General features: G+C 43.1%; 1 long non-coding RNA gene across 1 annotated transcript in view; it reads left to right on the forward strand.

Moving 5' to 3' along the window:
* The window catches only part of LOC142741189 (uncharacterized), a 69,848-nt gene extending 48,503 nt beyond the window's left edge, over positions 1-21,345 (forward strand). The window contains exons 2-3 of the long non-coding RNA XR_012881027.1: positions 15,364-15,437; positions 20,461-21,345. This is a non-coding gene — a long non-coding RNA (uncharacterized LOC142741189). The remainder of the gene's footprint in view (positions 1-15,363; positions 15,438-20,460) is intronic.
* Positions 21,346-23,313: the final 1,968 nt, after the last annotated feature.

Consider the following 23,313-nt stretch of genomic DNA (forward strand, 5'->3'; position numbering starts at 1 on the left):
TCCATTTGTGGGCACTATCTACATCGGGCTGTATGTGGGGCACTATCTACAGGGGCTTCTATGTAGGGCACTATCTACAGAGGCTCTATGGGGGTCACTATCTACAGGGGGCTATGGGGACACTATCTACACGGGGCACGGTGTGTGTGGGACACGGTGTATGGTACCATTATGATCATGGTCATAGTGTATGGCGCTATTATAGTTAGAGGTGCAGTGTATGACGCTATTATATTTAGAGGTGTTGAGAATTTTATCTTCGTTTATAGGTGCAGAAGTGTTTTAAAAGTGAGAAGCTGAAGACTTTTGAGCAGAAAACTGCAGAAATGGGTCGTGGCCAGGAGAAATCCATCATAGAGGTCTGGACCGGAGAGAGAGAGGAAAAAGAACGAGAATCTGAGACGTCACCGGTGAGTCACTTAATGTAAATGATTATTCTGCCTCTAACCAGTAGTGTAGTCACTGTGTGATCTGCAGCAAGATGATTGGTGGTATGATTTTTTGTGTGAAACAGTATCTCCCAGCATATCCTTACCATTGTTCAAGCCATGCTGGGACCTGTAGTTTTACACCATACAAACATATACGGCAGGGTTTGCACTAAATTGAGCTGTATTTGTTCTGGTGTTGTATATACAGTGAAGGAAATAAGTATTTGATCCCTTGCTGATTTTGTAAGTTTGCCCACTGTCAAAGACATGAACAGTCTAGAATTTTTAGGCTAGGTTAATTTTACCAGTGAGAAATAGATTATATATATATAAAAAGAAAATCACATTGTCAAAATTATATAGATTTATTTGCATTGTGCACAGAGAAATAAGTATTTGATCCCCTACCAACCATTAAGAGTTCAGCCTCCTCCAGACCAGTTACACGCTCCAAATCAACTTGGTGCCTGCATTAAAGACAGCTGTCTTACATGGTCACCTGTATAAAAGACTCCTGTCCACAGACTCAATTAATCAGTCTGACTCTAACCTCTACAACATGGGCAAGACCAAAGAGCTTTCTAAGGATGTCAGAGACAAGATCATAGACCTGCACAAGGCTGGAATGGGCTACAAAACCATAAGCAAGACGCTGGGTGAGAAGGAGACAACTGTTGGTGCAATAGTAAGAAAATGGAAGACATACAAAATGACTGTCAATCGACATCGATCTGGGGCTCCATGCAAAATCTCACCTCGTGGGGTATCCTTGATCCTGAGGAAGGTGAGAGCTCAGCAGAAAACTACTCCGGGGGAACTTGTTAATGATCTCAAGGCAGCTGGGACCACAGTCACCAAGAAAACCATTGGTAAGACATTACGCCGTAATGGATTAAAATCCTGCAGTGCCCGCAAGGTCCCCCTGCTCAAGAAGGCCCTTCATGCCCTTCATCTCCAAACTCCTGGAACGCTTGGTCTACTCTCGCCTTATCTGCTAATTCTCTGCTAACTCCATTATTGACCCCTTACAATCTGGTTTCCGCACTCTACACACCACAGAAACTGCCCTTACTAAAGTCTCAAATGATCTCTTGGTGGCTAAATCGGACGGTAAATCCTCTCTCCTTATTCTTTTGGATCTCTCTGCAGCCTTTGACACTGTAGACCACAAACTCCTACTTAACATGCTCCACTCTATTGGCCTCAAGGACGCGGCTCTCTCTTGGTTTTCCTCCTATCTCTCTGACCGCTCGTTCAGTGTGTCATTTGCTGGTTCCACTTCTTCTCCTCTTCCCCTTGCTATCGGGGTTCCTCAGGGATCAGTCCTAGGTCCGCTGCTCTTTTCTCTCTACACAGCTCCTATTGGACAAACCATCAGCAGATTTGGCTTCTAGTACCATCTCTACGCTGATGACACCCAATTATATACCTCTTCCCGTGACATCACCCCTGCTCTAATACAGAACACCAGTGATTGTCTGTCCGCTGTCTCTAACATCATGTCCTCTCTCTATCTGAAACTGAATCTTTCTAATACTGAGCTCCTTGTGTTCCCACCATCTACTAACCTCCCTAAACCTGATGTCTCCATCTCTGTGTGTGGCACTACCATCACTCCTAAGCAGCACGCCCGCTGTCTCGGGGTTATTTTTGACTCAGATCTTTCCTTTACTCCTCACATACAATCACTTTCACGCTCCTGTCATTTTCACCTCAAAAATATCTCCAGAATCCGCTCTTTTCTTACGGAGGAAACCGCCAAAACTCTCATTGTTGCTCTGATTCACTCTCGTCTTGACTACTGTAACTCATTACTAGTCGGTCTTCCCCTCACTAAACTCTCCCCTCTCCAATCTATCCTCAATGCAGCAGCCAGGCTCATCTTTATGACCAACCGCTACACCAACGCCTCTAATCTGTGCCAGTCACTGCACTGGTTGCCCATCCCCTTCCGAATAAAATTCAAACTTATTACTCTCACCCACAAAGCTCTCCACAGTGCTGCACCTCCTTACATCTCCTCCCTCATCTCTGTCTACCACCCTACTCGGGCTCTGCGTTCTGCCAACGACCTTAGATTAAAATCCTCCATAATCCGAACCTCCCACTCCCGTCTCCAAGATTTCTCTCGTGCTGCACCAGTCCTCTGGAATGCACTACCCCAGTCAATCCGATTAATTCCCAATATCCACAGTTTTAAACGTGCCCTGAAAACACATCTATTTAGACAGGCCTATAACATTCCCTAATCTGACTGCTTTCCATGGCCCTCCTTTTAGATTAGTCATCAGAATAAGATTCCCTCACACTCCTTCTCTTCATGTCTGTCATACACGGATACTGGCTGGTGACCGGCTCATGCAGCTTTATGTTACCACCGCATGTGTATAAAACTGGCCGGACCATTGTACAGAACAAACACTATTACACTTTGTGTCTCCCTTATGTCCTCATAGATTGTAAGCTCTTGCGAGCAGGGTCCTCACTCCCCAGGTTTGAATTGTAAATGAACTTTGTCACTATGTAATGTCTGATATTGTTTGTTTCATGTCCCCTCTAAATTGTAAAGTGCTGCGTAATATGTTGGCGCTATATAAATCTTATTATTATTATTATTATTATTATTATTATTATTATTATTATTATTATTAAGGCACATGTACAGGCCTGTCTGAAGTTTGCAAATGAACATCTGGATGATTCTGAGAGTGATTGGGAGAAGGTGCTGTGGTCAGATGAGACTAAAATGGAGCTCTTTGGCATTAACTGAACTCGCCGTGTTTGGAGGAAGAGAAATGCTGCCTATGACCCAAAGAACACCGTCCCCACTGTCAAGCATGGAGGTGGAAACATTATGTTTTGGGGGTGTTTCTCTGCTAAGGGCACAGGACTACTTCACCGCATCAATGGGAGAATGGATGGAGCCATGTACCGTCAAATCCTGAGTGACAACCTCCTTCCCTCCACCAGGACATTAAAAATGGCTCGTGGCTGGGTCTTCCAGCACAACAATGACCCGAAACATACAGCCAAGGCAACAAAGGAGTGGCTCAAAAAGAAGCACATTAAGGTCATGGAGTGGCCTAGCCAGTCTCCAGACCTTAATCCCATCGAAAATTTATGGAGGGAGCTGAAGATCCGAGTAGCCAAGCGACAGCCTCGAAATCTTAATGATTTACAGATGATCTGCAAAGAGGAGTGGTCCAAAATTCCATCTAACATGTGTGCAAACCTCATCATCAACTACAAAAACCGTCTGACTGCTGTGCTTGCCAACAAGGGTTTTGCCACCAAGTATTAAGTCTTGTTTGCCAAAGGGATCAAATACTTATTTCTCTGTGCACAATGCAAATAAATATATATAATTTTGACAATGTGATTTCCTTTTTTTTTTTTTTTTATATAATCTATCTCTCACTGGTAAAATTAACCTAGCCTAAAAATTCTAGACTGTTTATGTCTTTGACAGTGGGCAAACTTACAAAATCAGCAAGGGATCAAATACTTATTTCCTTCACTGTATATGTGATAGCGATAGGAGAGCAGGATTCTCCTCTTCTCTATGTGCGCTATGTCGTGGACCCATGCAGGAGCTCCCTCTGCTCCTCCGCTCTGAACTAATTTTGAAGCAGGGAGCTGATGGTTGCCTGTTTCAGAATTTAGTTCATTTGTATCTGCCTCCTGATATTGGAGAATTGGGAGGGGGGAACAGATGGGTGTTTTCCAGTTCCTAGCCCTGAATAAAAAATTATAACTTATTCACAGGATAGGTAATAATTGTCTCGTCACCGGGGGCCCCACCGATTGTGAGAACAGGGCACCCATGGCACATTACATCAGGTGCCGCCCGCTTGGACATACAGTGCAGCAGAAGAGGGAGCTGTGAGTATAAAGAGGTGTCTGATCTGAGGTCTAAATATATATATATATTTTTATATTTCTGGGTTCTGCATTGATTTAGGAGTCTGGTCTGGGGTATGAATTTATCTGTGTTGCTATAGAGGTTTAGAATGTCTGCAGGAGTGAGGGGCCAAAGATGTCTTGGCAGGAAACACTGCAGTAGTCGGGAAAGCCATGATGGTGGTCTGTCCTGGATGAAGAAGAAAAGGAGAGCGAACAATGTCACCTGTGTGTAACTGAATTTATAGAGGAGCTGTCACCTCTCCTAATGAGGTAATAATTCTAGAGCGTCTACTCTATGTTGTGCCTTCCTCTGTTATTCCTCCTGGAAGTGAATGCATAAAGCCTGGCCTATACTGAGACTTATCGTGATTTAACAAACTGATTTTAACTTCAGAGATGCACTCGATAGTTTAAATCAATTAGTAGCGCTACAAAAAGTTTCTGTGTAGTGCAGGCCTAATGGACAATTGACACTTATCCTTATCAACAGCATGTGTCCCTACACAGTCTGATACTGTCAGTTTGTAGGGACACAGCCCTTTGACAAGAAGAATGCTATCACCCTGTTGTTGATTTATTCCTACATTTCCCGGAGGAATAACAGAGGAATGCCACAATACAGAAATCTAAAAAAGATGTTCCAGAATTGTTATTTCATAGGTAAAACAGACAAATTAAGGGGAGGTGACAGATTCTCTTTAATTGTTCTGCATTCTGCCTGTAACTGCATCTGATAAGTTCTGTATTTTCTTGCAGGGTCTGCACCGTGATAATCTGTAAAGAGCTGAGTAGAACAGGTATCTGACCAATATATTGAGAGCCATGCAGCGAAGACGCAGGCATAGCAGAATAGGCGGCCTGATGGGGTTTTAGCATAGAAGACCTGTAAGGTTTGGGTAAGCAAAAGGGGGTTAAATTATATGTGTATTACTGGGGCTAGCTTGAGCAGTTTAACCTCTACTCGTACGACTCAGTAACTATACATTGTCGCGGGAGGTTACTTCCCGCACGAGGATGTATAGTTACTGAGTCGTTCCCGGTGCACACTGTCGGTGACAGCTCCGACAGCTGACACTCCACTGTTGCTGGCCAGCGGTTCTTTGCTGCGGATTTCAGCAATTAACCGCTTAAATGCGGCGATCGGTCACGATCCTGATAGGCTGCTGTCAGAGTGGCAGGAAGTCACTGAGTCGGTGACAGTGTGCATCAGGAACCGGGAGGTTAGCTGACTCCGACACTGTTCCACTCCACTGTTGCCGATCATCGGTTCATCAACGCTGATTTTGGCAATTAATGCCTTAAATTCGGCGATCGATTGCGATCACCACATTTTGTGGGTTTGTAGCACATCGGCAGCCCCCATGCAATTGTGGGGGTTGCTGATGGTTGTTATGGCAACTGGAGGCCAAACAACAGCCTCCAGGTCTGCCATGTATGGAAGCTTATAGGGACCAGCCTTTGGCTGGTCCTTATAGGTTTACTCTCAGAGTGACTGTGACGCACACTGACAGTTGGAATACATTACACTACGTAGGTAGTATAATGTATTCTAGCAGCGATCAATGCTGCAGATCAAAATAAAAAGTGTGACAAGTAAAAAACAAGTTTATAAAAATGTTTTATAAAAGTGTAAAAATAAAAGTTATAAGTTAAAAAATCAAACACAGTTTTTTTTCATATAAGTATTTTATTATAGTAAAAAAATGAAAACGTTATAAAAAAAAGTACACATAATTTATATCAGCGCATTCATAACGACCGAAACTATAAAACTATAATGTTATTTTTTCCAAATTGTGAATACCGCATAAAAAAATAAACAAAAAGCAATGCCAGAATCTCTATTTTTTGGTTACCACCCCTCCCAAGATATAGAATAAAAAGTGATCAAAAAGTCGCATTTCCCCCAAAATAGTACCAATAAAAACGACAACCCATGCCACAAAAAACAAGCCCTTACACAGATTTTTTGACTGAAAAATAAAAAAGTTATGGCTTTCAGAATATGGTGATACAAAAAATAAATTATTTTATAAAAAAGAGATTTTATTGTGCAAGCGCTGCAAAACATAAAAAAAAAAAACTATATACATATGGTATCACCATAATCGTACCGACTTGCAGAATAAAGCAAAATATAATTTATAGCGCACAGTGAACGCCGTAAGGAATAAGGGAATCAAAAAGCCAAAATCGCTGTTTTTTGGTCACCTTAGCTCTAAAGAAAAATGTAATAAAAAGTGATCAAAAAGTTGCATGTACCAAAAAATGATACGAATAAAAACTACAGCTTGTCCTGCCAAAAATAAGCCCTCACACCGCTCAATCAACCAAAAAATAAAAAAGTTATGCCTCTCAGAATGTGGTGATAGAAAACAATTTTTTTTTTAACAAATAGTCTTTTCTTTGTAAAAGTAGTAAAATATAAAAAAAAACTATATAAATTTGGTATCACCGTAATCGTATGGAGATGCAGAACAAAGTTAAGTTGATGTTTTTACTGCATGGTGAAAGCCGTAAAAACGAAACGCAAAAAAGAATGGAGAAATCACAATTTTTTCAAATTTCACCCCACAAAGAATTTTATTTTCAGTTTCCCAGTACATTATATGGTACTTTAAATTATGTCAATAGAAACTAAAACTCCTCCCGCAAATAATAAGCCCTCACACCACTCTATGGACGAAAAAATATAAAGGTTATGGCTCTTGGAATGCGGGGAGTGAAAAATTAAAATGAAAAAGCAGAAAAGGATCAGTCCTGAAAGGGTTAATTAATATCTAATAATAAAAAAAATAATGTACATAAGCCACTGGAGGGGGTAGTAATGGAGATGAGGGGTCCCTAGCCTGCATTTAATATATAGTAATGGTGGTGAGGGGTCTCTAGCCTGCATGTAATATATAGCATACCTCCCGAGTGTTCTTGATTCAGCAGGACAGTCCCGGATTCAGCGGGACAGTTACGGATTCCGGGCGGTGTCCTGCTATCCCAGGCGGCCAGTGGTATGTCCCGGTATTAACTGTATCTGCATCTCTAGAACGCAGATACAGTTGAACCCAATGCTGAAGCAGGGAACCGTCAGCTTCCTTCTTCAGCTTTAGTACAGAGTGGAGGAGCAGAGGGAGCTCCTCCGCTCATCGCGGACTCACCGGGCACAGCGCTACTGTAAGCACTGAGCCCAGGGAAGCCCTTGAAGTCACTGTCCATATATGGACAATGACGTCAGTGACTGCTCCCGGAGTGGAATCCCCTGCCAGATCGTTCTCAACACTTTGGTTAGGGGTTTTTGCTCCTAGAAGGAACCCCTGATGTCACTGTCCATATATGCACAATGGTGTCAGGATTCCAGGAGCAGAATCCCCTGCCAGAGCGTTGCCTAGATGGGTTTCTTCTAGGAGCAGGGATTCCGCTCCTAGAGGGAATCCCTGACATCACGGTCCATATATGAACAGTGGCATCAGGGGCTACTCCTGGAGCAGAATCCCCTGCCAGAGCGTTGCCGACGCAATGTCCGGGGATTCTGCTCCTAGAGGAGGGAACCTCTGATATCACTATCCATATATGGACAGTGATGTCAGGGTCTACTCCTGGAGTGGAATCCCCTGCCTGAACGTTGCCGATGCTTTGGCCAGGGATTCTGCTCCTAGAGAGAACCTCTGATGTCACTGTCCATTTATGGACAGTGACGTCAGTGGCTTCTCCAGGAGCCGAATCCCTGGCTAGAGCGCTGCCAATGCTTTGGCGGAAGATACCGCTCCTAGAGGGAACACCCGATGTCATTGTCCCGACCACAGCTCCCAGTGGCAGTCCCAATGGCGCTATCTACAGGGGGATTTGCGCTATCCACAGGGCGGTGGCGCTATCTACATGGGCACTGTGGCACTATATAGGGGCACTATCTACAGGCAACACTATGGTGCTATCTACATGGGCACTGTATGTGGCACTATCTACATGGGCAGGGTGGCACTATCTATATGATGGGCACTGGCACCTTATATGTGGGCACTGGCAGTAGGGGCAGCTAGGCAGCATTATACTGTATGGGGCAGCTAAGGGGGCAATATACTGTATGGTGGCAGCTGAGGGGGCATTATATGGTATGGGACATCTGTATGGGCATTATGCTGTATGGGGACAGCTATGGGGCATTATTCTGTATAGGGGAATTTGTTTGGGCATTATACTGCATGAGCTTTACACTGCATGGGGGCATCTGTGTTGGCTTTATACTGTATGGGTGCATCTATGGGGCATTATACTGTGTGGGGGCATCTATGGGGGCATTATACTGTGTGGGAGGCACTATGAGTGCATGATAATATGTGGGCTGGACCGGGTGTTTATGGGCAGGGATTGGACGGGATTAGAGGTGTGTCTTAAAAGGAAAAAATATTTCCACGCTATGCGCACCGCATAGGTTGTCTCTCTTTGTAATACTTGAAGGTTGGGAGGTATGTATATAGTAATAGGGGTGAGTTGTCTCTAGCCTGCATCTAATATATAATAATGGGGTGAGTGGTCTCTAGCCTGCATGTAATATATAGTAATGAGGATGTAGTCTCTAGCCAGCATATAACATATAGTAATGGTGGTGAGGGGTCTCTAGCCTGCATATACCATAATATATAGTAAGAAGGGAGGGGGGTCTTTAGCCTACATGCTGAATATAATATATAGTAATGGGTATTGTCTTACGCCTACATGTAATATATAGTAATGAGGGGGGGGGGGGGGGGGGTTTGTTATCACGGGATTGGGAACCAATCATTTTTAGTTCATGGTTCCTCTGTTGCTAAAAGCTCAGTCATGTAGCTGGGATTGCACATGCGAATATTAAAGACTATGTAAACCTTAGCAGGGCATTTTTATTTAATAAACAGATCAGTCAGTGTATTTGGTGTAAATTTATAAATAGTTTTTATTACAAATTCTTTTCTAGATACAGCTGCTCTGTATTTTCTATACAGAGCAGTTGGGTCGTTCTCTTTGACCTGAATCCATCAGTCCCGCGGACCTGACGGGTTCAGTGTCAGCTGGTCCTGTGTGTCTCTGATACGCAAGTTCCTTCTCTAATCTATCACATCTAAATTATAAACTTAGATCTGATAGATTACAGGTGGATGTGATAGATTACATGTGGATCCTGCGTGTCAGAGGCCCTTCAAAGGTTTACATAGTCTTTTAAGGGCGGCTGGATACATAGACCAACGTGAAGGTGATTTAAAATAATGTTTAAATGATTTCATTTTGTGCAGTGGACATCTTGTCTGGAGTCCCCATCTTGTTTCTTTTGCAATGAATAAGAAAGTCTTTACTCCTTTAAGACAGGTTTTTATGTTTCTAAGTTGAGCTATCTTTGACCTTAGTTCCCATACTAGGCTTGGAAGGAAGGAACAGGGAGTGAGATAGGAGAGGGAGAGACATTCACATGTGTATGTGAGTATTTCTCCCCCATCTTAACCCCTTCCCTCTTTAGCCACTTTTGACTTTCCTGACAGAGCCTAATTTTTCAAATCTGACATGTGTCACTTTATGTGGTAATAACTCCGGAATGCTTTCACCTATCCAAGTGATTCTGAGATTGTTTTCTCGTGACACATTGGACTTTATGTTACTGGCAAAATTTGCTCGATATGTTCAGTATTTAATTGTGAAAAACACCAAAAATTAGCGAAAAATTGCAAAAATTAGCATTTTTCTCAATTTAAATGTATCTGCTTGTAAGACAGGCAGTTATACCACACAAAATTGTTGCTAATTAACATCACCCATATGTCTACTTTAGATTGGCATCGTTTTTTGAACATCCTTTTATTTTTCTATGACCTCACAAGGCTTAGAACTTTAGCAGCAATTTCTCACATTTTCAAGAAAATTTCAAAAGGCTATTTTTACAGGGGCCAGTTCAGTTGTGAAGTGGTTTTGAGGGCCTTATATATTAGAAACCCCCAAAAAGTCACCCCATTTTAAAAACTTCACCCCTCAAAGTATTCAAAACAGCATTTAGAAAATGTCTTAACCCTTTACACATTTCACAGCAATTAAAGCAACGTAGAGGTGAAATTTACAAATTTCATATTTTTCTGCAGAAATAAATTTTGAATACAATTTTTTTTTATAACACAGAAGGTTTTACCAGAGAAATGCAACTCAATATTTGTTGCCCAGTTTCTGCAGTTTTAGGAAATATCCCACATGTGGCCGTAGCTTGCTACTGGAATGAAGCACCGGCCTCAGAAGCAAAGGAGCACCTAGTGGATTTTGGAGCCTTATTTTTGTTAGAATATATTTTAGGCACCATGTCAGGTTTGAAGGGCTCTTGCAGCGACAAAACAGTAAAAATCCCCCAAAAGTGACCCCATCTGGGAAACTAGACACCTCAAGGAAATTATCTAGGGGTGTAGTGAGCATTTTGACCGCACAGGTTTTTTACAGAAATTATTGGAAGTAGGCCGTGAAAATTAAAATCAAAATTTCTTCAAAGAAAATGTAGGTTTAGCGATTTTTTTTCTCATTTCCACAAGGACTAAAGGAGAAAAAGCACCGCAAAATTTGTAAAGCAATTTCTCCCGAGTAAAACAATACCTCACATGTGGTAATAAACGGTTGTTTGGAGACACGGCATGGCTGAGAAGGGAAAGAGCGCTATTTGGCTTTTGGAGTTCACATTTAGCAGGAATGGTTTGCGAAGCCCCTGAGGTGACAAAACAGTGGAAACCCCCAACAAGTGACCCCATTTTGGAAACTATACCCCTTGAGGAAATTATCTAGGGGTATAGTGAGCATTTTGACCCCACAGGTTTTTTGCAGAAATTTTTGCAAGTAGGCTGTGAAAATGAAAATCTACATTTTTTCAAAGAAAATGTAGGTTTAGCTAATTTTTTATAATTTCCACAAGGACTGAAGGAGAAAAAGCACCACAAAATTTGTAAAGCAATTTCTCCCGAGTAAAACAATACCCCACATGTGGTAATAAACGGTTGTTTGGAGACACGGCGTGGCTGAGAAGGAAAAGAGCGCTATTTGGCTTTTGGAGTTCACATTTAGCAGGAATGGTTTGCGGAGGCCATGTCACATTTACAAAGCCCCTGAGGGGACAAAACAGTGGAAACCCCCCACAAGTGACCCATTTTGGAGACTACACCCATTGAGGAAATTATCTAGGGGTATAGTGAGCGATTTGACCCCACAGTTTTTTTGCAGAAATTATTGGAAGTAGGCCCTGAAAATAATAATCTACATTTTTTAAAAAAAAATCTAGGTTTAGCTAATTTTTTCTCATTTCCAGAAGGACTGAAGGAGAAAAAGCACCACAAAATTTGTAAAGCAATTTCTCCCGAGTAAAACAATACCCCACATGTGGTAATAAACGGCTGTTTAGACACACGGCAGGGCTTAGAAGGGAAAGAGCACTATTTGGCTTTTTGAGATCACATTTAGCAGGAATGATTTGCGGAGGCCAGGTCACATTTGCAAAGCCTCTGAGGGGACAAAACAATGAAAACGCCCAAAAAGGGACTCCATTTAGGAAACTACACCTCTTGTGGAATTCATCTAGGGGTGTAGTGAGCATTTTGACCCCACAGATGTTTCATAGAATTTATTAGAATTAGGCAGTGAAAATAAAAACAGTCCTTTTTCTTCAATAAGACGTAGCTTTAGCGCAAATTTTTTCATTTTCTCAACAAATAAAGGAAAAAAAGAACCCAACATTTGTAAAGCAATTTCTCCTGAGTATGTCAATACCCCATATGTGGTCATAAACTGCTGTTTGGGCAAACGGCAGGGCTCAGAAGGGAAGGACCGCCATTTGGAGTGCAGATGTTGCTGGATTGGTTTCTGGGCGCCTGTGGGCCCAAAACAGTGGAAACCCCCCAGAAGTGACCCCATTTTGGAAACTACACCCCTCAATGCATTTACCAAGGGGTGTAGTAAGCATTTTAACCCTGCAGGTGTTTTGTAGAAATTAGTGTTCACTCGATGTTGCAGAGTGAAAATGGGATTTTTTCCATAGATATGCCAATATGTGGTGCCCGGCTTGTGCCACCATAACAAGACAGCTCTCTAATTATTATGCAGTGTTTCCCGGTTTTAGAAACACCCTACATGTGGCCCTCAGCTTTTGTCTGGACATATGACAGGGCTCAGAAGTGAAGAGTACCATGCGGAGTGGAGGCCTAATTTGGCGATTTACAAAGTATTGGTTCACAACTGCAGAGGCTCAGATGTGAAATAATAAAAAGAAACCCCTGATAAGTGACCCCCACTATGGAAACTGCACCCCTCATTTATTAAGGGGTGTAGTGAGCATTTTCACCCCACAGGTCTTTTCCATAAATGAATGCGCTGCGGATGGTGCAAATTAAAAATTTATATTTTTCCCTAGATATGCCATTCAGTGGCAAATATGTCATGCCCAGCTTATGACGCTGGAGACACACACCCCAAAAATTGTTAAAAGGGTTCTCCCGGGTATGACGATGCCATATATGTTGAAGGAAACTGCTGTTTGGGGACGCTGTAGGGTTCAGAGCCGAGGGAGCACCATTTGGCTTTTGGAGAGCGGATTTTGCTTGGTACTATATTTGTTTGAGTATTGCTGGTGTTTTATAATGTGGGGGTACATGTAAGCGGGGCGGAGTATATAAGGGGCATAGTCAGGTGGTATAAAAAAATAAAATAATCCATAGATGTGTGTTATGCTGTGAAGCAATACTTTCCGCACAGGCCAGTGTCGCACTGATAAATGGTGTCATTTCTTATCCCCCTTTTGGTCCACACTCCGCACCTTTTGTAGTTTGGGGAATTTTGCTGGGAAAGTGTTGTCCTGGTATAATACGGGCACCGTCGCTTCCAGCGGATATGTTTGGGCTCTCCCCTTCCTGGTTCCCTAATTTTAGGTCCTTGATAAATCGCCTCTTGAAACAGAAGAAATGTTCCCCTCGGGCACAACTGCATATTTTTTTTATTTCCTGACTTATTGGAGCCATAACTAATTTTATTTTTCATAGACGTAGCGGTATGAGGGCTGGTTTATTGCGGGACGAGCTGTAGTTATTATTGGTACCATTTTGGGGTACATGTGACTTTTTGATCACCTTTTATCCTATTTTTTGGGATGCCAGGTAAACAAAAAACCGCAATTCTGGCACAGCTTTTTTCATTTTTTTTATACAGCGTTCACCATGCGTTATAAATTACATGTTAACTTTATTCTGCGGGTCAGTACGATTCTGGCGATACCTAATTTATAGCACTTTTTTATGTTTTACAACTTTTTGCACAATAAAATTACTTTTGTAAAAAGAATGTATTTTTTCTGTCGCCAAGTTGTGAGAACCATAACTTTTTAATTTTTTTGTCGACTGAGGTGTATGAGGGCTTGTTTTTTGCGGGACGAGCTATAGTTTTTATAGGTACCATTTTTGGATACGTGCGACTTTTTGATCACTTTTTATTGTAATATTTGTAGGGCAAAGTGACCAAAAAACAAACTCTGGTAAAGTTTTTTACGGTTTTTTTTTTACGCTGTTCACAGCGTGCAATAAATAATATAATATTTTGATACCTCAGGTCGTGGCGATACCAAATACATATGGTTTATTATTATTTTTCAATAATAAAGGACTTGATAAGAGTAAAAAGGGGATTGTGTTTTATTTGATTACTTGAAACTTTTATTGTTTTCAAACTTTTATTTTTTGCACTTTTTTTTACACTTTTTTATACTTTTTTTACACTTTTCTTCAAGTCCCACTAGGGGACTTGAAGGTCCAACGGTCAGATTTTTTGTTTTCTAATACATTGCACTACCTATGTAGTGCAATGTATTAGATCTGTCAGTCATTCACTGACAGCAAGCCGATTAGGCTTCGCCTCCCGGCGGGGCCTAAATCGGCTTCCGTAATGGCAGAGCAGGAGACCATTGTGTCTCCTGTTGCCATAACAGCATTCGCCAGTCCCGATTGCCTCTCAGGGCTGGCGATCTGCTAGTAACCGCTACGATGCAGCAATCGCTTTCGATTGCTGCATCGAAGGGGTTAATGGCAGGGATCGGAGCTAGCTCCGGTTCCTGCCGTTACAGGTGGATGTCAGCTGTACATTACAGCTGACTTCCACCGCTGATGACGCCGGATCAGCTCCTGACCCGGCGCCATCTTGCCGGCAGCTACGGAAGCCGATCAGGCCGGGCAGATCTTGACCGGCTTCGGTGCTAGGCAGACCGGGAGGCCAGTATTAGGCCTCCGGTTGCCATTGCAGCCACCGGAACCCCGGCAATTTCATTGCTGGGGCTCCGATGAGCTGCAAACACCTTAAGTGCAGCGATCGCATTTGAGCGCTGCACTTAAGGGGTTAATGGCGGGGATCGAAGCTAATTTCGGTCCCAGCCGTTACAGTCGGATGTCAGCTGTAAGATACAGCTGAGATCCGACGATGATGGCACCGACTCAGCTTCTGAGCCGGTGCCAAACATTTGACGTAAATGTACGGCATTTTGCGGGAAGTCAATGCTTTCCATGACGTACATTTACGTCAAATGTCGGGAAGGGGTTAATAGAACAATTTATTGTATGTTTGCCAAGAAAGATAAGGCAACCTGATGTGGGAAGAATTATAATAAGGTATCTGGAATGTATCATGTGTCTAATTGGCTACATTTGATATATTGTCACATTGCCTCTGATTGGTTAACCACAAGCCTACACCCCTTTTGAATGATATTATTGTAATTGAGTTTGGCAATAAACGGGAGAGAAGGATTTTGAGTATACCAGCATGGTCTCTTGTGTAATCTTTTCTCTCAGAGATATATATAAATCGATTACCTATGATTTGAAACTGGATAAATCACTGGAGGACGGGTATCGGTTGACATACCCAATACAAAATTTCAGTCTAATATATTTCGACCCATGATTGCGTTGACAACCAATTAGCTCTGCCGACTTTATACGGCAGGCGGTGATAAGCAGGTTAAGGATGCGCCTATACTCATGGGCCAGTGCTGTGTGCTTTCCCCCAGGTGCATATTTTCGAGCCAGCCCCTGGCATCTGCCCATGTTTTCCTGCTGCTGATGTTGGCCCTGCATGTATATGGTATGTAATATGTAGGTTTACCATTTATATTTATGTATATATTCAGTTGTGTTTTAAGGGGGTTATGAGGTCAAAACTCCCACCTTGATAAGACTGAGCATGTGCCCCAGATCCCAGCCTGTATATCACAAACAAAGACATAAGTCATAGGCTGCACACTGCTATTAAAAATCACAATATATGGTAAAAACAGAGGGTGATAGGCTTCTCCCTACTGCTAATGACTTCTAATTGGCATAGTACAGGGCAGGCATTAGGTTAGATGGCACCTTGTGTACAATTCCTAGCATTCTGTACAATTCTACTTATAAAATAGTAGATATGAATAAATCCATAAGGTGCATCTGGAATGCTGTTATGTGTCCCTTATAATTTACTTTATACAGAAGTTTGAACTGAACTGTGAGTAGAGGCAAATACGCAGATTTTACTAATATAGATAGTTAGATCATCACAGTAGTTGGAATCCAACAGGTGCTCATGAGGTAAGTTTTCTTAGGCCCCTAAGGTGAGGGTCCCAGGTGTTGGAACTACATTATTCACAATTTTATGGCCGCTCTAATAGACAGGGAATAAAATTTGCCCATTCACGGGATAATGCTTTAAAAAGAGTTGTCCTATGAAGACAAGCCCTGTCCATATGCCCTACTAACAATTGTGGATCATCATAGGGTGTTTTGGGTGGCCGCCCAGGGCAAGAGGCTCCCGGGGGGCTCATAGCCGCCCAAAGTACAATGTAGTTTTGTCACGTTTTTGCCGTGATTTTGTCGTGAATCGCGGCAAAAACTGAGACTAAACGGCATTGTATATTTCCTGCAAAAGGACCTTTAGACATAAGGTCACATGACCTCATCTCTGAAGTTCTTACTACTGTTTAGAGACCTGCTGGTCACATGACCGCAGGTCCATGAGCAGCAAGCAGCAAGATTCCACATAGAAGACTGAGGTGAGCTGCTATGTAAGTATAAGGGGATGGATTTGTTTAAGGGGTCTGTATTTATGGGGTCTGGTGTGGGGTCTGTATTTAGGGGGCCTGGTTTGGGGACTGTATTTAGGGGGTCTGGTCTGTATTTAGGAGGTTTGGTGTCTGTATTAGTTTAAGGGGTCTGTATTTAGGGGATCTGAGGTCTGTATCAGTTTAAGAGATTTGGGGTCTGTTAGTTTAAGGGGTCTGGGGGTCTGTATTTAGGGGGTGTGTATTAGACGTCTGGGGTCTGTTTTTAGGGGTCTGGTCTGAGTTCTGTATTAGTTTAAGTGGTCTGGGGTCAGTATTTAGGGGGCCTGTTCTAGGGTCTGTATAAGTTTAGGGGTCTGTATTTAGGGGTCTGGTCTGGGGTCTATATTAGATTAGGGGGTCTGGTCTGGGGTCTGTATTACTTAAGGGAGTCAAGTCTGTGGTCATTATTAGTGTAGGGGTCAGGTCTGGGGTCTGTATTTAGGGGGTCTGTATTAGTTTGATGTTGGGGGTTTGTATTTAGGGGTCTGGGATCTGAATTAGGTTATGGGGTCTGTATTTAGGGGGCCTGGTCTAGGGTCTGTATTAGTTTAGGGGTCTTTATTTAGGGGTCTTTATTACTTTAGGGCAGTGGTTTTTTTGCTACAAGCTCCGCCCCCGACGTAGCAGACGTGACGCATGGACGTCTGTTACGTGTACCGCTCACCGCTTCCCACTAGAAGCCTGACGGAGGGAGAGGAGCCATTAACGCTGGGCAGGGTAAGTGTTTTTTTTCTTTACTTTGTTAGCAGTTGTGTGAGAAATGGAGCCAGGGGAATGCCAGAAGTTGTAGTCTTCTCCTCTTATACCTCCTCCCTGTAATGTCCTCTGATATCACATAATAACAGCCTGGACATGCTGGGAGTTGTAGTCCTGTCCTCTTATACCTCCTCTCTGTAATGTCCTCTGATATCCCATAATAACAGCCTGGACATGCTGGTAGTTGTAGTTCTCTCCTCTTATACCTCCTCCCTGTAATGTCCTCTGATATCTCATAACAGCCTGGACATGCTGGAAGTTGTAGTTCTCTCCTCTTATATCTCCTCCCTGTAATCTCCTCTGATATCCCATAATAACAGTCTGGACATGCTGGGAGTTGTAGTCCTCTCCTCTTATACCTCCTCTCTGTAATGTCCTCTAATATCCCATAATAACAGCCTGGACATGCTGGTAGTTGTAGTTCTCTCCTCTTATACCTCCTCTCTGTAATGTCCTCTGATATCCCATAATAACAGCCTCGACATGCTGGGAGTTGTAGTCCTCTCCTCTTATACCTCCTCTCTGTAATGTCCTCTGATATCCCATAATAACATCCTGGACATGCAGGTAGTTGTAGTCCTCTCCTCTTATACCTCCTCTCTGTAATGTCTTCTGATATCCCATAATAACAGCCTGGACATGCAGGTAGTTGTAGTCCTCTTATACCTCCTCTCTGTAATGTCCTCTGATATCCCATAATAACATCCTGGACATGCTGGTAGTTGTAGTCCTCTCCTCTTATACCTCCTCCCTGTAATGTCCTCTGATATCTCATAACAGCCTGGACATGCTGGAAGTTGTAGTTCTCTCCTCGTATACCTTCTCCCAGTAATGTCCTCTGATATCCCATAATAACAGTCTGGACATGCTGGGAGTTGTAGTTCTCTCCTCTTATACCTCCTCCCTGTAATGTCCTCTGATATCTCATAACAGCCTGGACATGATGGAAGTTGTAGTTCTCTCCTCTTCTACCTCCTCCTCCTGTAAACTTTCTCTGATATCACATAACATCCTGGACATTCTGGGAGTTGTAGTTCTCTCCTCTTATATCTCCTCCCTGTAATGTCCATTGATATCACATAATAATATATTTATTCCTTCCCCAGGAGTAAGCACACTTTCTCTCTGTGATGGTCACTTTACTAGAGGGGCAGATGTTCATTTTATCGGGGATGGGGGGGGGGGGGGGGCTGAGTCTGAGGCTGATGCTGGCTTTACTGGAGGGGGCTGAAGGTCATTTTACTGGGGGGGGACGGAGGTTGATGGTGACTTTACTGGGGGGCTGAGGCTGATGGTCACTTTACTGGAGGGGGCTTATGGTCTCTTTAATGAGGGGTCATTATACTGTGTGTGTGGGGCTGATGGTCATTACTGTGAGTGGGCGGCTGATGGTCATTTTACTGTGATTTGGGGGCTGATGGTCATTTTACTGTGAGTGGGGGGCTGATGGTCATTTTACTGTGAGTGGGGGGCTGATGGTCTTCGAGTGGTTTCCGTCTCTGACCTCCCATTGAAATTAATAGGAGGCAGAAAAAACCTGCGGCGCTCGTTTGGTGCTTTTTGTCTGCGGTTTTTGCATTCGCTTCAACGGCTTAAAAAAAATGTGGGCAAAAAAACACAGCAAAAAAAAAAAGTCAAGCAACGCTGTCAATTCAAAATCTGCCTCAAAATTCGTAAATGAATTTGGAGGAAGATTTTTAGTTTCTGCCTTACAAAAAAACGTTGTGTGAACATACGCTAAGAGTGTAGTGCTTGTTTTTAGCCATTTTTTGTCGGGGTGCCCTGAGAATTTTTTTTTCCTGGGGTGCCTCGAGCCTGAAAAGGTTGGGAAACTCTGCTTTAGGGGGTCTGGTCTGGGGTCTGTATTTAGGGGTCTGGTCTGAGGTCTGTATTTAGGGTGCTTGTTCTGGGGTCTGTATTTGTTTGGTGGTCTGCTCTGGGGACTGCAATAGTTTAGAAGTTCTGGGGTCTGTGTGTATTCTAGGATCTGGTCTGGGGTCCAAATGTATTAGTCGGGGTAAAAGTGGTTGTCCAGGCACATCATTAGGTCATCAGTATAAAAAACAGTCTGTGCCCGGGCAACCCCTTTAATGTATGGTCCTGGGCCTTGGTGTCTAAATTTGTGTGTTTCTTTAGAGGCTGGAAATAGCTGCAGAAGTGATGGGCAAAGTTGTCTCATCAAGATAAGTCACCATAACGGTCCGTGTCAGATGGAGAAGAAAACAAAACGACTCCCATCAGAGAAGACGTCACTTGTGAGTTACTGGATCTATAGAGGATCTTTCCCCTCTCCTGACATGTCTGTTGTAGGAAATCCTTGTATTCCACATATCTTTGTGTACCCAGGACTAATAGACAAATGCGTTTTACCATTCCCATTGTCAAGAGGACACAGCGCTTTGACAAGGGGAATCGTAACAACCATTTGTCAATGCTCGCACAGAAAGGCGGTGTTCTCTATAGACACGGCAGAGCGGCAATGAGGAAGGGGGGGCCCAAGTTTGTGGAACAGCCCAGGGCCTATGGTCTACTTAATCCGCCACTGCCTACTAAGGCGTATGAATGTCATAGAGGGGGGTTTCTTCCTTGAGACTTCGTTCTATAAGCGAGAATGGAGAGCCCCCTGAAAAGAACTGCTCTCATATGTTCGTTGGTAGCTTCTCCCTGTGATAACAGCTGCTCACTGGGGGTTTCTGTATCCAGATCTTCAGTTTCCAATTAGTGCTCTTGCTTTATTTTAATTGAAAAAAATTCCATAAACCTCTTTCATTTATACCATACATGACCACATTTAAGGAGTATTCTGATAATAGACAATTACTGCATGGGACCCCATCTATTGGGAAAATGTCCACTGTTGTGCATTCAAATATGTCCTGCTATAGCCAAAAAGAAGTAGAGCAATGTACTCAGCTGTTTCCATAACGCCTATATAATATAGACAATCATCACTAGGGTAACATGGGAAGCACAGTCTCCCAAACTGTATATATGTTAAAGGGGTATCATCAGATATTCATTCCACAAAAGTAATTGTATTTTTGTATTTATTGTGTGTCTTGTCAACCGTTTCCTATGTACGCCACTGTACATATTAAATATATCTTATGCCCTTTATTACCGGGGAGCGCTACAAAGAGTCTCCACCTCCTGTTGCATCATACATAAAGTTGCCTTAGAAGGTGGAGCTCCATTGTAGCTCACCCCACCTAAAAATAATAATATTCGCTCCATACCTTACCTGTATAATTGTACAATGTTGAATTACAGGTGCAGGTGGGTTCAGTACAATACTCATCCGAAGCACAGACGTCACATGCTGCACAGACTATATAGAAACAGAAAACCATTTAATTTTACATCATGCTTTGACAGACACCAGATTTTTCAGATGTCACAAAAATGTTTAGTGCTTAAAATGTCCTCATTTAGGCTGGGTTCACATCTGCGTTGGCTTTCCGTTCATGACTTCCTATATCGGTACTCACCGGTTTGTTTGTGGATCCTCTGTGTCATCTGGGAGATGGTGCTTGTAACCCAGGGCAACGCTTGACACAGCGGCTTTAAAGGCAGTTAGAAGTATAGGCCAGAAGACGGGACAGGCAGCAGACGTCGTTACGGGTATGGATAGCAATAGGTCAAGGCAGGCGGCAGGCAAGTATAGTACAAAGTTCAGGCTGAGGTCACAACAGGAAATCCAGACAAAGGCAGATGGCAAGGTAACACTGAGACTGGGTACCGGGAAGTTCACAGGGATAACCTGGTTGAACAGGCAAGGATCTGAGGGAGGAGGATCCTTAAATAGGAAGTCTTTGGATATTGGCACGCGCTGGCCCTTTAAGAAGGGAAGAGTCAGCGCGTGCGCCCTCTAGTGGCTGCAGCCGCACATCGTGGATGACGGCCGCGGTGGCAGGTGAGAGATGCAGTTACCTGGCACCGCCCAGAGCCTGCAGAGCATTCGGATCGGGAAAGTGGAGCTCGGGGTGAGCATGTGGGAATGGAGGGTATGGGAACCAGTGCGGAGGCCGTGGAAGAAGCAGGGAACGGCGCGGCGACCGTTACAGTTCCTCTGACAGATAGCTGCAATGGAACCCATGAATGGAAAAGCAACGCTCATGTGAACAGGCCGTTACTATCACTTTACTATAAATAATACATGTGGTTATGTAAAGCCACTGTTCCCTTTTATGTAAGTAAAAATAAATAAAATAAATTTATAACTCTTCTTTATTTTGCTACTTACTCTATTTTGCTACAAATATAATACGGCAATATTATATACTACAGTTAAAAAAAGGAACATGCCCATTAAATCCAACAAGTTAGGCCTCATGCACACGAACGTATTTTTGTCCTCCCGTAAATACTGGCGTAAATACGGGTCCTTGGTCACACGTATTCGACCCGTATTGCACCAGTATTTACGGACCCGTGCCCATAAATATGGGTCCGGTGTCACCAGTATTCCACCCGTATTTACGGGCACGTTTTCGCTGCAGAATTGCACTGCAGTAATCGGCAGTCCTGCTCTCTATCAGTGCAGGATAGAGAGAAGGGACAGCCCTTTCCGCAGTAAAAGTAAAAGAAATTCATACTTGCCCGGCCGTTGTCTTGGTGACGCGTCCCTCTCTTGACATCCAGTCCGACCTCCCTGGATGACGTGGCAGTGCATGTGACCGCTCCAGCCAGTGATTGGCTGCAGCGGTCACATGGGATGAAACATCATCCCGGGAGGCCGGACTGGAGGAAGAAGAAGAAGAGTTCTGGGTAAGTTAACTTTTCATACTATTAACTCCAGCGGTAGTCACTGTCCCGGGTGCTGAGAGTTACTGCCGATCAGTTAACTCTTTCAGCACCCTGGACAGTGACTATCCCCTGACGTTGCCTAGCAACGCTCCCGTAATTACGGGTGCACACACGTAGCCACCCGTAATTACGGGAGCTCCATAGACGTCTATGGGCTGTTATTACGGCCTGAAATAAGACATGTTCTATATTTTTCAAGGTACCCGTGGCCAATAGAAGTCTATGGGCCCGTAATTACGGGCCGTAATTACGGCTCGTAACTACGGACGTTTTTACGTTTGTGTGCTTGGGGCCTTAGGATTTCTAATTTACTAATAATGATAATGGAAACTCCACATACCTGAGATGATTATGCTCAGTACAAAAAGTAACATCACCAAGGTCTTCATGGCTAGATCCTTACCTAGAGGGCAAGATACATCAATAAGGGAATACTTTGATACTATGTTTTCTCTAAATTCCTCTAATGTATATACACATTAAGGCTGGGTTAACACGACCTATTTTCAGACGTAAACGAGGCGTATTATGCCTCATTTTACGTCTGAAAATACGGCTCCAATACGTTGGCAAACATCTGCCCATTCATTTGAATGGGTTTGCCGACGTACTGTGCAGACAACCTGTCATTTACGCTTCGTCGTTTGACAGCTGTCAAACGACGACGCGTAAAAGGACTGCCTCGTCAAAGAAGTGCAGGACACTTCTTTGAAACGTAATTTGAGCCGTTTTTCATTGAATTCAATGAAGAACAGCTCAAGATTACGGGCGTCAATGACGCCTCGCAAAATGCGAGGAGGAGCATTTACGTCTGAAACGACGGAGCTGTTTTCTCCTGAAAACAGTCTGTCATTTCAGACGTAACCGGCAGCTATCGTGTGCACATACCCTAAGTAGTTTGTGTGTGTGTGTGTGTAGAGTATGTATGTAACCATGTCATTTGCGTCACAAGGGTAAATTACTGTATAATTGGCACTAATATGGCTGATCGGTAGTTGACAAATCCTAAAAGAAGAAATTCCAGTTTAGCTCTGTGAAGACAAATAATTACAGAATTGCAGAAAGTCATGGGATGGAGCATTCTTAGCTATTATAAAAAAATGTCAAATTTTTTAAAGCTCTTTTTATCATGTATAGAATATGAAAATTATATATCATAGTTGTAAATATACAACCCAATAACACAATAATCTACTGTTCGTGTCTTACATATTAGGTTGTATCAACTTGTGCGACATTTTTGTAGTTTGTTGCTTAGTTTTTTTTCATCTTTCATGTTTTTTAAATATTGAGTAAGATTAGGAGACAGGAGTGCCC

Source organism: Rhinoderma darwinii, chromosome 2 (assembly GCF_050947455.1).
Source record: "Rhinoderma darwinii isolate aRhiDar2 chromosome 2, aRhiDar2.hap1, whole genome shotgun sequence".
NCBI lineage: Eukaryota > Metazoa > Chordata > Amphibia > Anura > Rhinodermatidae > Rhinoderma > Rhinoderma darwinii.